Source organism: Paramormyrops kingsleyae, chromosome 11 (genome assembly GCF_048594095.1).
Source record: "Paramormyrops kingsleyae isolate MSU_618 chromosome 11, PKINGS_0.4, whole genome shotgun sequence".
Taxonomy (NCBI): Eukaryota; Metazoa; Chordata; class Actinopteri; order Osteoglossiformes; family Mormyridae; genus Paramormyrops; species Paramormyrops kingsleyae.
In genome coordinates, this window is record NC_132807.1 from 12,515,771 (window position 1) to 12,529,726 (window position 13,956).

Sequence of the window (13,956 nt, forward strand, 5' to 3'; positions counted from 1 at the left end):
GATACGTGTTGCATTCAGGTGCGCTGCTTAAAGTAAAGGACAGAAGTCATTCAGAATTTGCAGCAATTACCATTATCTGCTGTAAGGCAGAAGAGGAGTATAATGTGAAGTATGATCCCCCAACAACCATGAAATTTAAATACATCCATTTATTATTATTACATTGTAAGGGACATATAATATTGTAAATGCATGGAAAGTTTGACAATGGAAGTCTGGAATGATATAAATCATTATCCACTTCCTGATCGATTTCAAATTTTGTGACTGTTAGCTATTGTGCTGCTAATAATTTTCATTTGACAGTGATATAGATTGACTTTGAATGTCAATTTGTCGAAAATTCCCAGGTCCAAACTTGACAATCGTGGTTTCCTTTCAATAAAGAGTCAGACCAGCTAATGTTTTTTGGGGAGGGGTACAGATAAGATCGGCGTGCATAGGCTCTTAATGCTGACCGAGGTGGGCTGACGTGACCCCCACTGCTGGAGTCATGCCTCCGGTCTGTAACTCTTAACCACCGTCAGTCACGCGAGACAGGAACAGGAACACAGGGTCAAAGGCTACGTTTCCTTTCCCATTAGCATCATTTATATAATTTTCCCTCTATGCTCAACATGGAGACTTGGTTGCTCATAGCACAGCTTTGGAAAGCTTCATACAGAATGAAATTTTAAGATTCCATCTATCCATTTATCTAGTCTGGCTTGCAGTTGGGTATGGGCTGGTGAGGACAGCATATGTGCACAGAGGGAGAGCATGCATACTCCACACAGGCAGATAAGGGGTAGGGATGAAATTCATGATCTGTGAGACAACACATCTAACCAAAGAACTCTTTTTTTGGTTGTCTTTAGCTTAGCCTTCCTCTGTGATGAAGAGCTACATTCTTGGGGCTTCTTTAGTAGCAAAAGCCCAAAATGATTTTTAAAGAATGTCTCACCCCTCACTCAAATGGAGATGAATGCAGCGCTTCACAGATCGAGGTGACTGCTTTGTGTTGGCTACAGCCCGAAGAGGCCCCTATAAAGGGGGGGGGGGGGGCTGTCTGTTCCACCAGGGGTGAGAGGGAATGCAGGCAATAGGTGAGACAGACGGGTCCATCAATTTAAAGGCTGAAGGGCCCAGCTGCCCCAGAATTCTGAGCGGCTCAGCTCAGAGGCACCAGCATTTAACAAATAGAATTGATCTGATTGACCATCTTCACAGCTTCAGCTGTGTGGAAATCCATTTGTAATCTAATCAAATGCATTGGATACGTAAGCATTGCAGAGCTGCACTGCTGAGGGTTAATTGCAGTTTTCTGGAAGCACTAGAGACGTCTAATTAATACCAGTCAATATCTTACATATTCAGAATTGTTAGTTTTTTTCTTAAGCAGTGTAGTCAGTCATGATGCCTTCTTTATTTCTGAGGACACTTAACAGTGATTAAAACCACCCAACTGTTAAATCACTGTCCATGACAGAAAATACCTGACTTTGTGTTTTGGAAGCCTGTCAGTTATTTTGCCAGCTCAGAGTAAGTGCATGTCAGACATTTGATCTATTGTGAGTTTTCTCAGTATCAGAGTTTTCTTGTTTCCAATAGCAGCTCTGAATTTGGTGGCCTGGGATACTAAAGGTATGAGACACACGATGATTTAACTGCATCCAAACCACAAGTCGTCTCTCTTATCCTGCTCTGCACTGCCTCTTCATTATGGTCTGATCATTGACTTAAGGTTTTCCAAGTAGGTCTGACTTGGAAGTGGATCTCAGATGGGAGATCTTTTCATCACTGGTTTGGCTCTGTAGCTCTTACAGTGATGTGATCTGAAGTGCGTGATCTTTAACTAAATGAAAGGAACATGTCCATTTTCTTGAGTTTCTACTCTTATTATACTAAAATCAATGTCATTGTCAAGTGTAGCAGTCATAATGACATTGTGTGGCTCATCAAGGTTTGTTGTTAAGGAGCAAAAGAGCAGCTTTCTCTGGACAGATGGCAAATTGGATCTGGATACCTGCCTCAGCTCCCAGGGTGTCTTTTTCTTCTCACTCCCTGGGGAAAGCAGTGTACAGGAAGGCCCTGGGTTACGAGCGTGTTTTCACAAGTGTCACAATTTAATGCGTGCATTCGTTATTACAAGCCATTGTATTTAACCCATATTTTTTATATAATAAGCTTTATGGCAATCTGTTTGAGCTGCCCGTAAGTTGGACGATCTTAACAGGAGGCTGCCTATACAGTGAGACCCCTGCATCCATATAACTGGGCCAGTGGTGGCCTAATGGTTAGGGAAGCATACTTTGCTGGTTTGAATCCCCAACCAGTGAGGTGCCCTGAGCAAGGACACGCCCCCCAAGCACTACTCTGCAGGTACTGAATTAGCTGCCCCCTGCTATGTCATGATGCCTCATATGGGTTAAATGCAGAGGACACATCTCATTGTTGTGTGCTGTGGTGTGACAACTAATCACTCACTTTTATCTACAGTTTCACTAACTGTGGTTTCAGTTATCCATGGTTTACTATGGTCCAAAAAACCCTGTAAATTCGAGAAATAAACGGTTCATAAGTTTCAAACTGCACACAAGTGAGTAAAGACTGTACCATGATAAAAATCCACCAGCCCAATCGCGCCGAGTTCATGACTGATTTCCCTTTGTCCCCATACCAAGGCTTCCTCACAGAACTCTCTTCCTGTCTCTCTCCCACATTGTCGTAGTATCTGTGTTATAAAATGTATAAAAAGCATGTTTCTCATTGCTCCATCATCTGTATCGTCTCCTGAAAACTAAGCTAAAATCCTTTTTATTTCAGACAGTACTTTATTATTACTGTATTTAATATTGGTACTGTCCTACTGTGCATGATTCATAAATTACCATGCATAAATATGTGAAAATCACATATATATGGGGTCCGCAGTTGGTTCACTGTTATCTGTGGTTTTGGCTGTTGGCGGTAGGTCTTATAATGTATCACCCGTGGATGCAGAGGGACTACTGTAATGTGCCACAAAACAGTTCTCTCATCACTGAGAAAGAGGAAGGCTGTGTGTTTTGTGAATTTGAACAGCTCCGTGTCCTTGCTGTCCCAGAATGCACTTTTGCACTGCTGGACAGTGTAATTATAAACATGTCTGTCAATGTCCATGGCTGAGGCAAAAGGTCTAGAGCAGAAGATCATGTCCTGCCTACAGTTTAAAACCATCATGAGGAATATTCTTTAGCTTTGGCATTTTGTTGGACACATAATGATTATTATAGCTGGAAAATTCTTAAATTCATTTTGGAATATTTCACACCCCAGAGACACATTATCTTAGTCTGGCACAGCACCTTAAAGCAAGGAACCTAAATTACCTCAATAAAACTTTCAGTTTACAATGTAAATTTTGCACTAATGTCCTTTTCCAAAACAGAAAGAAAAAACGTACAGCACAGATGATGTACTGTTTCTCTTAATTATGGAACAATATTTTATTGTTAACGTGAATCATGCACTTAATAAACAAGTTACATAAATTATTCAACATGAACCAGACCTTTCAAATTCAAGCAAATCATCTCCTTTCCTAGCAAACTTTTGCTGCCTCTTTATCTGTTCCTTTTCTCCAACTTAGTAGTACAGTGAGCAAAATTCTTAGGCAGTCAAAGAAAATATTTAAAAGCTATTTACTTGTTTTGTGATTGTGAAGTTTTTCTCAGAAAAAAGGCAATTAAACATTAGAACATACGCAAATGAATAGTAACATAATAAAAACTAAGAAGAATTTCTTCTGTTCTCCAGAAAGTTATTGATATCTTAGTTACTTAATTAGTTTAAAAAGTCAATGAGGCACTGATTAGTGATACAAGGTGTGCTTGTGGTTGAGTCAAAAATACATGGGTGTATTGAATGGTTGCTGCAGACACTCGGGATAATTTAGGAGAGGTTTTAAAATGGCTAAGCTGACACACTTTGAAAGGCGTAATGTAGTTTCAGACCAATGTAAAAAACATTTAAACATTTCCTTTGATTGTGTAAGACTTTAGCACAGTACTGTATGTGTACTCAGCAACTCTAATTCACTTCTTGTGTCTGGTGTTGTTGCTTCTTGTGTGTTTTGCATGACTCTGGGGGTCGTGTAGATGAAGGCAGTTGAAGAAAGAGAGAGAGAGAGAACTACAGGAGGGGAGTGTGGTGAGGAGGAGAGGCAAAAGGCAAGCTATCATGTCAGAAGTGGAGAATGATGAGGAGAGAAGATTGAGGAAAACGAGAAGATGGGCAGAAAGTGAAGTGCAAAGTTACGAAAAATTTCAGCGAAGAGGAGAGATGGAGGGAAAGTGAGAAACGCGATGAGGTTATTATAAAGTGTGGTTGATGGAAGTGTTCAGGACCTAAAACATCAAGGCTGGCTCACTGATGCTCACAGTTATCGAGCACGTGGCTTAAAGGGGCACTCATTCTGCAGAGGGCATACATTTTCCAAGACTATATCTGCAGATATTTTCCTCAGCTATATCTGCAGTGTAACCTCATATTATATCCCATGAATCACCCACACGCTCATTCCTTTTAAAACAGAATAATGATCCGCATTACACAACAAAAACTATTCAAGAGGTCCACCTCAATCCTTAGTTTTTAGATACTTATGTCTCCACACATTAGAAACAGGGGTTCCCTAACTCTAGCCTGTTTTCATTTCTAGGTCCCTGCTCTGATGGCCAGTGTGGTCACTTTGATGGCCTCCAGTTTAGCAGAAATGAGCACCACCTGCTGATCACTGTAAAAATTACAACAGATCACAGGCCATTGGGGTTTTCTTCAGGACATTTCCTTCATTTTCCGTAAGTGCAATTAGCTCATTGTTTTTCCGTGGATATTCATGGAAGGCTGACGACGCGAAAAGAGATATTCCAGGCATGTCTTTTCACAAGAACAAAATTACAGTGCCTGCAGTGTGTACAACTGGTAAAGATGACAAGAGACACAACGGGCTATATTTGGTCCTTACGTGAGCTGTGCCTGTTCAGTGCGCATCTGCGCTGACTTTTAGTCCCACGTCGATAGTGCATGGGATTAAAAGCAGACCATGCTCAGTAGTTTACATGACTACATGGATGAATATGAAAATATCAAAGAGTACCTTCAAGCTAATTACCTATAGCAGTAGTTATTTTTTGGCATTTGAATGCCAGGGCTGGTCACCGCACTGATTACAAATGTGTGTTTTCCATGCTTGATGGAGGGTGATCCCATCATCAGTTTAGATGACATGGTGGCTATATTGGGTGGTTACTTAAGAACTCTCCCCCCCCCCCCCACAGGAAGCTGGGTAATACATATTGCTGTCTGTATGACAGACTCCACACACATCACTCATACTCAGTGTCACTGAGTCCGGCGGTATGCAAAGACCAGCGTGTCTCAGTGTCACTGCGGCGGTATGCAAAGACCAGCGTGTCTCAGTGCCACTGAGTCCAGGGGTATGCCAAAACCAGCGTATCTTAGTACCACTGAACCCAGTAGTATGCAAAGACCAGCGTGTCTCAGTGTCGCAGAGCCCGGCGGTATGCAAAGACCAGCGTGTCTCAGTGCCACTGCGGCGGTATGCAAAGACCAGCGTGTCTCAGTGCCACTGAGTCCGGCGGTATGCAAAGACCAGCATGTCTCAGTGCCACTGAGCCCATTAGTATGCAAAGACCAGCGTGTCTCAGTGCCACTGAGCTATTAGTATGCAAAGACCAGCGTGTCTCAGTGTCACTGAGCCCATTAGTATGCAAAGACCAGAGTGTCTCAGTGCCACTGCGGCGGTATGCAAAGACCAGCGTGTCTCAGTGCCACTGAGCTATTAGTATGCAAAGACCAGCGTGTCTCAGTGCCACTGAGCTATTAGTATGCAAAGACCAGCGTGTCTCAGTGCCACTGAGCTATTAGTATGCAAAGACCAGCGTGTCTCAGTGCCACTGAGCTATTAGTATGCAAAGACCAGAGTGTCTCAGTGTCACTGAGTCCGGCGGTATGCAAAGACCAGCGTGTCTCAGTGTCACTGAGCCCATTAGTATGCAAAGACCAGCGTGTCTCAGTGCCACTGCGGCGGTATGCAAAGACCAGTGTGTCTCAGTGCCACTGAGCTATTAGTATGCAAAGACCAGCGTGTCTCAGTGCCACTGAGCTATTAGTATGCAAAGACCAGCGTGTCTCAGTGCCACTGAGCTATTAGTATGCAAAGACCAGCGTGTCTCAGTGCCACTGAGCTATTAGTATGCAAAGACCAGAGTGTCTCAGTGTCACTGAGTCCGGCGGTATGCAAAGACCAGAGTGTCTCAGTGTCACTGAGTCCGGCGGTATGCAAAGACCAGCGTGTCTCAGTGTCACTGAGCTATTAGTATGCAAAGACCAGCGTGTCTCAGTGCCACTGAGCTATTAGTATGCAAAGACCAGCGTGTCTCAGTGTCACTGAGTCCGGCGGTATGCAAAGACCAGCGTGTCTCAGTGTCACTGAGTCCGGCGGTATGCAAAGACCAGCGTGTCTCAGTGTCACTGAGCCCATTAGTATGCAAAGACCAGCATGTCTCAGTGTCACTGAGTCCAGGGGTATGCCAAAACCAGCGTATCTTAGTACCACTGAACCCAGTAGTATGCAAAGACCAGCGTGTCTCAGTGCCCGGCGGTATGCAAAGACCGGCATACCTCAAATGTAGGGACATGAGGGAAGGCCTGGAGTCTACCCCATGGACAGGATTCCAGTCCAGTGTACAACATGCACACTGGGGAAATTTAGGGATGCTAATTTGACTGGCTTTAGAATCTAGGAGGAAACTTACAGAAAACACACACAGTGCAAAGGCTGGATTCAATCCCCCAACCCTGTAGGTACTACCACCATGCCCAAATGACTGAGATATCTGCAAAGTGCACATGCTGTAGTGAAGTGTGAATGCTTGGGGCAGACCTGCTGGGGTATGTCCACCTTTATTTTGTCATCCTAATTATTTGGAAACTTGATAAATCCCAGATACTGTTTAGTGACAACCCCACCTACGCTGCTTGCTGCTTTCAGGAAGCACAGTTTTTCCTCACAATATACTTAAACACCTCCTTGGGGCAAAGACATCGTAGGCTCAGGAACAATGATGTTTTCTCCCGTGTAAACAACTGTGTTTGTGGAGGTCCAGTGTAATGGGATTATGGGATAATGATGGGAAGTGGCAGCTGGAGGCACACACATCTAGGAGCTGACAGATGCTGAAAATGCTCTTCAAAGGCATTTCCCCTGATGAGTACAAAGGTAAGGCAATAGATGTAATATGAGCATCCCTTAAACCTACAGGAAAACATCTTGATCAAATTATCAGCTCTTCTACTTCATAAATTTGACTTTGTCCAGCTTGCTTCTTTACTTTTTTTTTCCCTTTACACAATGAATGCTATAAATAGCCCAGCTGGCAAAAGTTGTCTTTTCATATATATTTTTTTGCAAGCCCTTCAAATTCCTACACACTAAAGCTATACACCGATCAGCCATAACATTAAAAAACCTGCCTGATATTGTGTAGGTTCCCCTCGTGCCTCCAAAGCAGCTCTTACATGTCGAGGAATGGTCTCTGCAAGACCTCTGTAAGCTGTGAGGTGGTGCCTCCATGGATTGAATTTATTTGTCCAGTACATCCCACAGATGCTCAATCTGATTGAGATGTGGGGAATTTGGAGGCCAAGTCAATACCTTGAACTCTTTTTCATGTTGTTCAAACCATTCATGAACAGTTTTTGCAGTGTGGCAGGGTGCATTATCCTGCTGAAAGAGGCCACTGGCAAAAAGGGGTAGACTTGGTCTGCAACAATGTTTAAATAGATGGTTCATGTCAAACTAACATCCACATGAATGCCAGAACCCAAAGTTTCCCGGCAGTACATTGTCCAGAGCATCACACTGCCTCTGCTGGCTTGCCTTCTTCCCATAGTGCATCCTGATGTCGTCTTTTCCCCACACACATGATGTAACAATAAACATGACTCATCAGACCAGGCCACCTTCTTTCATTGCTCCATGGTCCAGTTCTGATGCTCACATGCCCATTGCAGGCACTTCTGGTGGTGGAGCTGAGTCAGCATGGGCAATCTGGCTGGTCTGCAGCTGCACAGCCCCATACGCAGCAAGTCGCAATGTGCTGTGTGTTCTGACACCTTTCTATCATAGCCAGCATTAACTTTTTTCAGAAATTTGTGCTATAGCTCTACTATGGGATCAGACCGGATGGGCTAGCCTACTCTTCCCATGGGCATCAATGAGCTTTGGGTGCCCATGACCCCATCGCCGGTTCACCGGTTGGCCTTCTTTGGATCACTTTCAGTAGGTACTGACCACTGCATACCACTGAACACCCCACGCTATTTTGGAGCTACTCTAGACCAGTTGTTTTACCATCACAATTTGTCCCTTGTCAAAGACGCTCAGATGCTTACGATTGCCCATCTTTCCTGCTTCCAACACATTAAGTTCATGGACTGAGTGTTCACTTGTCCAAAATATGAGATAATTAATGGTATTCACTTCATCCAGGGTTGGGACCATTCCGGAATGCATTCATCAATTCCAATACAAATCAGGAAATAAAACTGGAGCTGGGATTGGAAAAAGAACTATGGGGAACAGAACTGGAATTGAATTAGAATTTCAGGGAGATTTAAATTCCAACTCCAGTTCCATTTCCTGATTTGGATTTGAATTGATTAATACTTTCCAGAATGACCCCCACCCTGACTTCGTCTATCAGTGGTTTTAATGTTATGGTTGATTGGTGTGTTACCACTGCCTTTTCAGAAAATCCTTCCAAGTTTCACATGTCTGCAAATTATTTTTATATATGACCTCAAACAATAAATAAACACCCTAGTGCACATTAATTGAAACAAGTTGTCACGTCTATATGCAGACAGACTGACCACAGTTAAAATGCACATGACAGTCACATTAATCCATGCTTATCACCTTAGGTCTGGATTTAGGACCTGGTGTAACCCCACCCAAGCAGGCCTGCCAGTCTGTGGGCACAGTGCCTCCTCTGTCCATCCACTCAGCTCTAACCCCACCCAAGCAGGCCTGCCAGTCTGTGGGCACAAGGCCTCCTCTGTCCATCCATTCAGCTCTAACCACACCCAAGCAGGCCTGCCAGTCTATAGGCACAGTGCCTCCTCTGTCCATCCATTCAGCTCTAACCCCACCCAAGCAGGCCTGCCAGTCTGTGGGCACAGTGCCTCCTCTGTCCATCCATTCAGCTCTAACCACACCCAAGCAGGCCTGCCAGTCTATAGGCACAGTGCCTCCGTCCATCCACTCAGCGTACTCTCTGCCCTGTTAGCTGTGCAAACCAGCTGGTCCCAGGCCACAGCAGGCATGCCTGTGTGATAATTAAACTCCTCTGCTTGATGCAGTAACCACCAGAAGAGGGCAATCCAACTTTTTACAAGAACCATGACCACAGACTTGGAGGCAGTGATCCTCATCCCAGCTACCTCACAATCAGCTGCAAACCACCCTAGTGCATGCTGCAGGTCACCGGCCGATGACACCAACAGGACCATGTCATCTGCAACAAACAAATATGCGATCCTGAGGCCCCCGAACTGGACCTCCTCCATGCCTTGGCTATGCCTAGAAATTGGTGGTGGAGTCCAATACCAACCAGAAACGAGTTTGACTTACTGCTGGCAATGCAAACCAAGCTCTCGCTGGGTTTGTACAGGGATCTGATGGCCCGCAAAAATGGACCCCGTACCTCATACACCTGAAGCACACCCCCCCCCCAGGACCCCCCGAGGGACACAATCATATGCCTTTTCGAAGTCCACAAAAAAACACATGCATTGCATCGACGTTGGGGACAGTGCTTTTGGATTGGCAAATTGGGGTGGTGATCTCAGTCTTTAAGAAAGGGGACCAGTGGCAATAGCCCCAGAGATGGGCAAGTACTTCCTCTGCTTCCTCCAAGGATGGCATATCAGTGGGATACAGGAGATCCTTGAAATATTCTTTCACCACCTGACTATATCTCTGGTTGAGGTCAATAGTTCTCCATCTGTAAACAGCACGGGTAAAGACCTGCTTCCCCCTCCTGAGTTGCCTGCTAGTTTATCAGAACATTTTTGAGGCCGACCAAAAGTCCTTCTCCATAACCTCACCAAACTCCTCCCACACCCAAGTTTATACTTCAACAACCACCAAAACCTCTTTCCTCTTGGCCTGCCAAGTACCTGTCAGCTGCTTCAGGAGTCCCACAAGCTAACCAAACCCAGAAGGCCTCCTTCTTTAGCCTGACAGCTCCCTTTACAGCTGGTGTCCACCACCAGGTTTGGGGATTGCCATCATGACAAGTAACAAGAACCTTATGGCCACAGCTCTATTAGCTGTTTCAGCAATGCAATCCCAGAACATGGCCCATTCAGGCTCAATGTCCCCTGACTTCCTCAGGATGCACGAGAAGTTCTGTTGGAGGTATGAGTTAAAGATCTCCTGGACAGCAGCCTCCGCCAGATGCTCCCAGCATACCCTCACTATGGGTTTGGGTGTACCAGATCTATCCAGCAACTTTCTAACTCAGCTCCTGTCTTCACCCAAGTGTCCAAAATATGCAGACACAAAATAAATCATGAAACTGTTGTGTATGGTGGTCTGGTGCCAAGGGCACTTATGAACACCATTATGTTTGAACACGGTGCTCGTCATGGACAGCACAGAAGTCCAATAACTGATCACTGCTTGCATTCTGATTGGGCAGGGAATTCCTCCCAATCACACCCTTCCAGATTTCACTGTCATTACCGACGGAGGCGTTAAAGACCTTCAGCAAAACAATGCACAATAGTCAGAGCCTGTCCCCTGACTTGAAGTCAAAGGGAGGCGACCACAGGTCCTTTTCCACCAGAGAGGTTATGTTCCATGTGCCAAGAGCCAGTTTTGGTAGCTGTCGATTGGTCCACCGAGGTCCCTCCCTTGATTGCCACCTGATCTCTATTGCACCCGACCCTGGAGGTGGTGGGTAAACAGGAGGGCGAAGCTATCTTATACCCTTTGGGCTATGCCTGGCCACCAGGCACCCACCTTCGAGCTGCCGCCCCAGGCCTGGCTCCTGGATGAGGCCCCGGTCTCCCCAATCCAGGCAGGGTATCATGATCCTTATTTTTAGTCATAGGGATCTATGTGAACCGCACTGAGTCTGGCTGGTCACCTAGGACCGATTTGCCTTGGGAGACCGTACCAGGGGCAATTTCCCCCGACAACAAAACTCCTAGGATAATAGAGGCATTTATTGTATGTGAATTGATTCTTGCTCAGATTTAAAAGTAGAGAGGGCTACTTAACATACGTCACCAATGACTTCCTAAACAAGCAGAGCATTCATCTGCACATGGGCTGAAGAAAAGGAATTCAGTAACAACACTGTTTTAAGGTTACAATATAAATGTATTCCCCCAAAAGCTGCAAACCCATAACATGGACCCAAATGCCTATATTTTCCAGTACAGTGTATACTTATCTGTATAACATTTGTCACTCTAGCAGCATTTTGACAGCATAAAATTTAAAAGGCGGCATTTACTGACTGGCAGGGTACTGGAGACCCTGGCCGATACAGGGGGCCCAGCATGAAATAGGGGCCCTTGAACACAAAAAATAATGTAAATGCTTGGGATACATTTACAACCATTTGCCAAGCTCTACAGGACCCAGGGTGACATTGTGTCAGTTAGTCCAGAATTTCTAGGTATGCCCCTGCATTCATTATATTCTAAATTCTGTATCCATGCCTTTTACATACCTGTCCCAGTGACACAATGATCTGTCCCAGTGACACAATGATCTGTCCCAGTGACACAATGATCTGTCCCACCCCCCCCACAGCAAAAAAGGTTATTTAGATTATTTATTAAATTTGGTCCTTCGGCGACATCTAGTGGCGATATATGAACTAATCTACTTTGTTTTATTTATTTCACGGTGTCTAACATTTTACTTATGTTAGAAGAAATGTGTTTCTTTTGTATAATTTATAGTTCACACCAAACACTTGTAAAGTGACTTCAGTGTTTCCTAAAAACCAGCACAATCAGTGATAGCAAATTTTCCATCTTTGGTAGAATAGCTTTAAAGCAGAGTTCTGGCAGGATTGCAGTTTCATCTCGACCTTCCAAATCCACACATCAAAACCCAGCCTCTTTCATCTTCATGTTCATTTCCAAGGCCTGAATCCACATCTAATGTGAACAACACAAACTATCAAAAAGACCATTTGATTTTAATCTGTGTAAATGGTAATCATTTGTTTTTTCTAACTTTTAGGGCTAACATCAGCCTCCAGTCTCAACTGCTGTCTCAATTGCTCAATTACAAGTAAACAAATAAAAGTCAATCAAAATCATGGTCTGAGTACCAAAATTACTTGTCTTTCTGTAGAAAGGTTGTTTGAACTCAAAGTTTGATGTTTTGATCTTTAAACAAAGAAGTTAACCAATTTACAAGGCGTTATAACTTCCATTCATCTAACCTTAACGCACATTCTGAGAGAGTAGGTATCTCCTGGCATCCCATTCAGGGTGCTCCTCTGTCCTGAGGGCTCCTCAACCCTAACCCCACACTCAGCCTGTTCTGCAAAGCACGGAGGACAAGGCCAGTCCATTGCAGAGCACTCGCATGCATGAGAAGCTGGGTGCCACAAGTGAATCTGAATACTAAACACTTGCATTAAGAGAAGAAATTGGAATAGAAGTACACAGCAATTTCATGACAAATCCATATAAAGCAGCAGGAAAAACAGAAATGGCCTAAAACAGGCTGAGTGGTATGATCCAAGCCAATTTATCATAAGCCCTGTGCCTGCAGACTCCCCAGCTAATTCAAACTACCTGGCCCAGATTGAACTAACTGACTATATGCACTATATGGTGTCAGCTGCAGTTAAAGTATGAAGACTTCATATCTGGCTGCCTTCTGGGCTTGAGTTGCAGTTGCTACAGTTTTTGTGGTGGGTTTTCGTCATCCAATTTCAATTTGCTTTCTTAATGGAGTATTGATACCATTTCCTTTAGTATCTTTTTATAGACATAGATTTTTTTTTTGTATTTTACATATGGTTGTCCACTGCTTTTGTCCCACCCTTGATACCTGAAAAGTAAGAATGTTAATTACAGAGTTATATTTATTCTGAAAGAAATTTATGATTGGGAAATACTATTACAGAAGTATCAACTGTTCCATTGAATGTATGCTCCATTTTTTACATATTGTGCTAAGTTCTTAATAGATCCTCTATGGTGATATTTGTGTAACCTTTCTGACCTTTTCCTTTGTTCCTACACCTATCTTGCACATTAACTGAGCACTATGCCTAGCAGGACACACTAAATTTAGCTCCTTAGCAGTTGTTTGCTTGTCATGTATTATCTGCCTCACTTGTACATCACTTTAGACCAAAAGCAACTGCTAAATAAACAAATGTGAAATATAAATTCACATTTTGGCATCTTTTCATATCTTATGATTCATAGAAAATCCTTTTACCACAAACTGGCTTGACAAGGCTCAATGCGGGCATCTGGTTATTATATACATTTCCTAATTTAAATACCTGTGCATAGACGCTTGGATATATTGGTAAACAATGAGTATTAATTTGTTTGGTAGATTTGTCTGCTTTTCCTACTACTGAAAGAACTATACTATTTTTAAAAGCAGTGTTTGTGTGATATGGCAGTTGAATGACTAGTAAGGTTAAAGTGAGTTCGTTTGTTCATTCTTGCACACATACTCCTGTAATTCTTAACAAGGTAATGAATGGCCATATCAATCACAAACAGCACAATGTTTAGTAGTCTATACATATAAACGACCACGTATAAACTAAAAGTTTTAGGGACAATACATATATAATTACCGATATTTTGAAATACTAACCCAGAATCATGTGGAATCTCGCCGTGGAATTC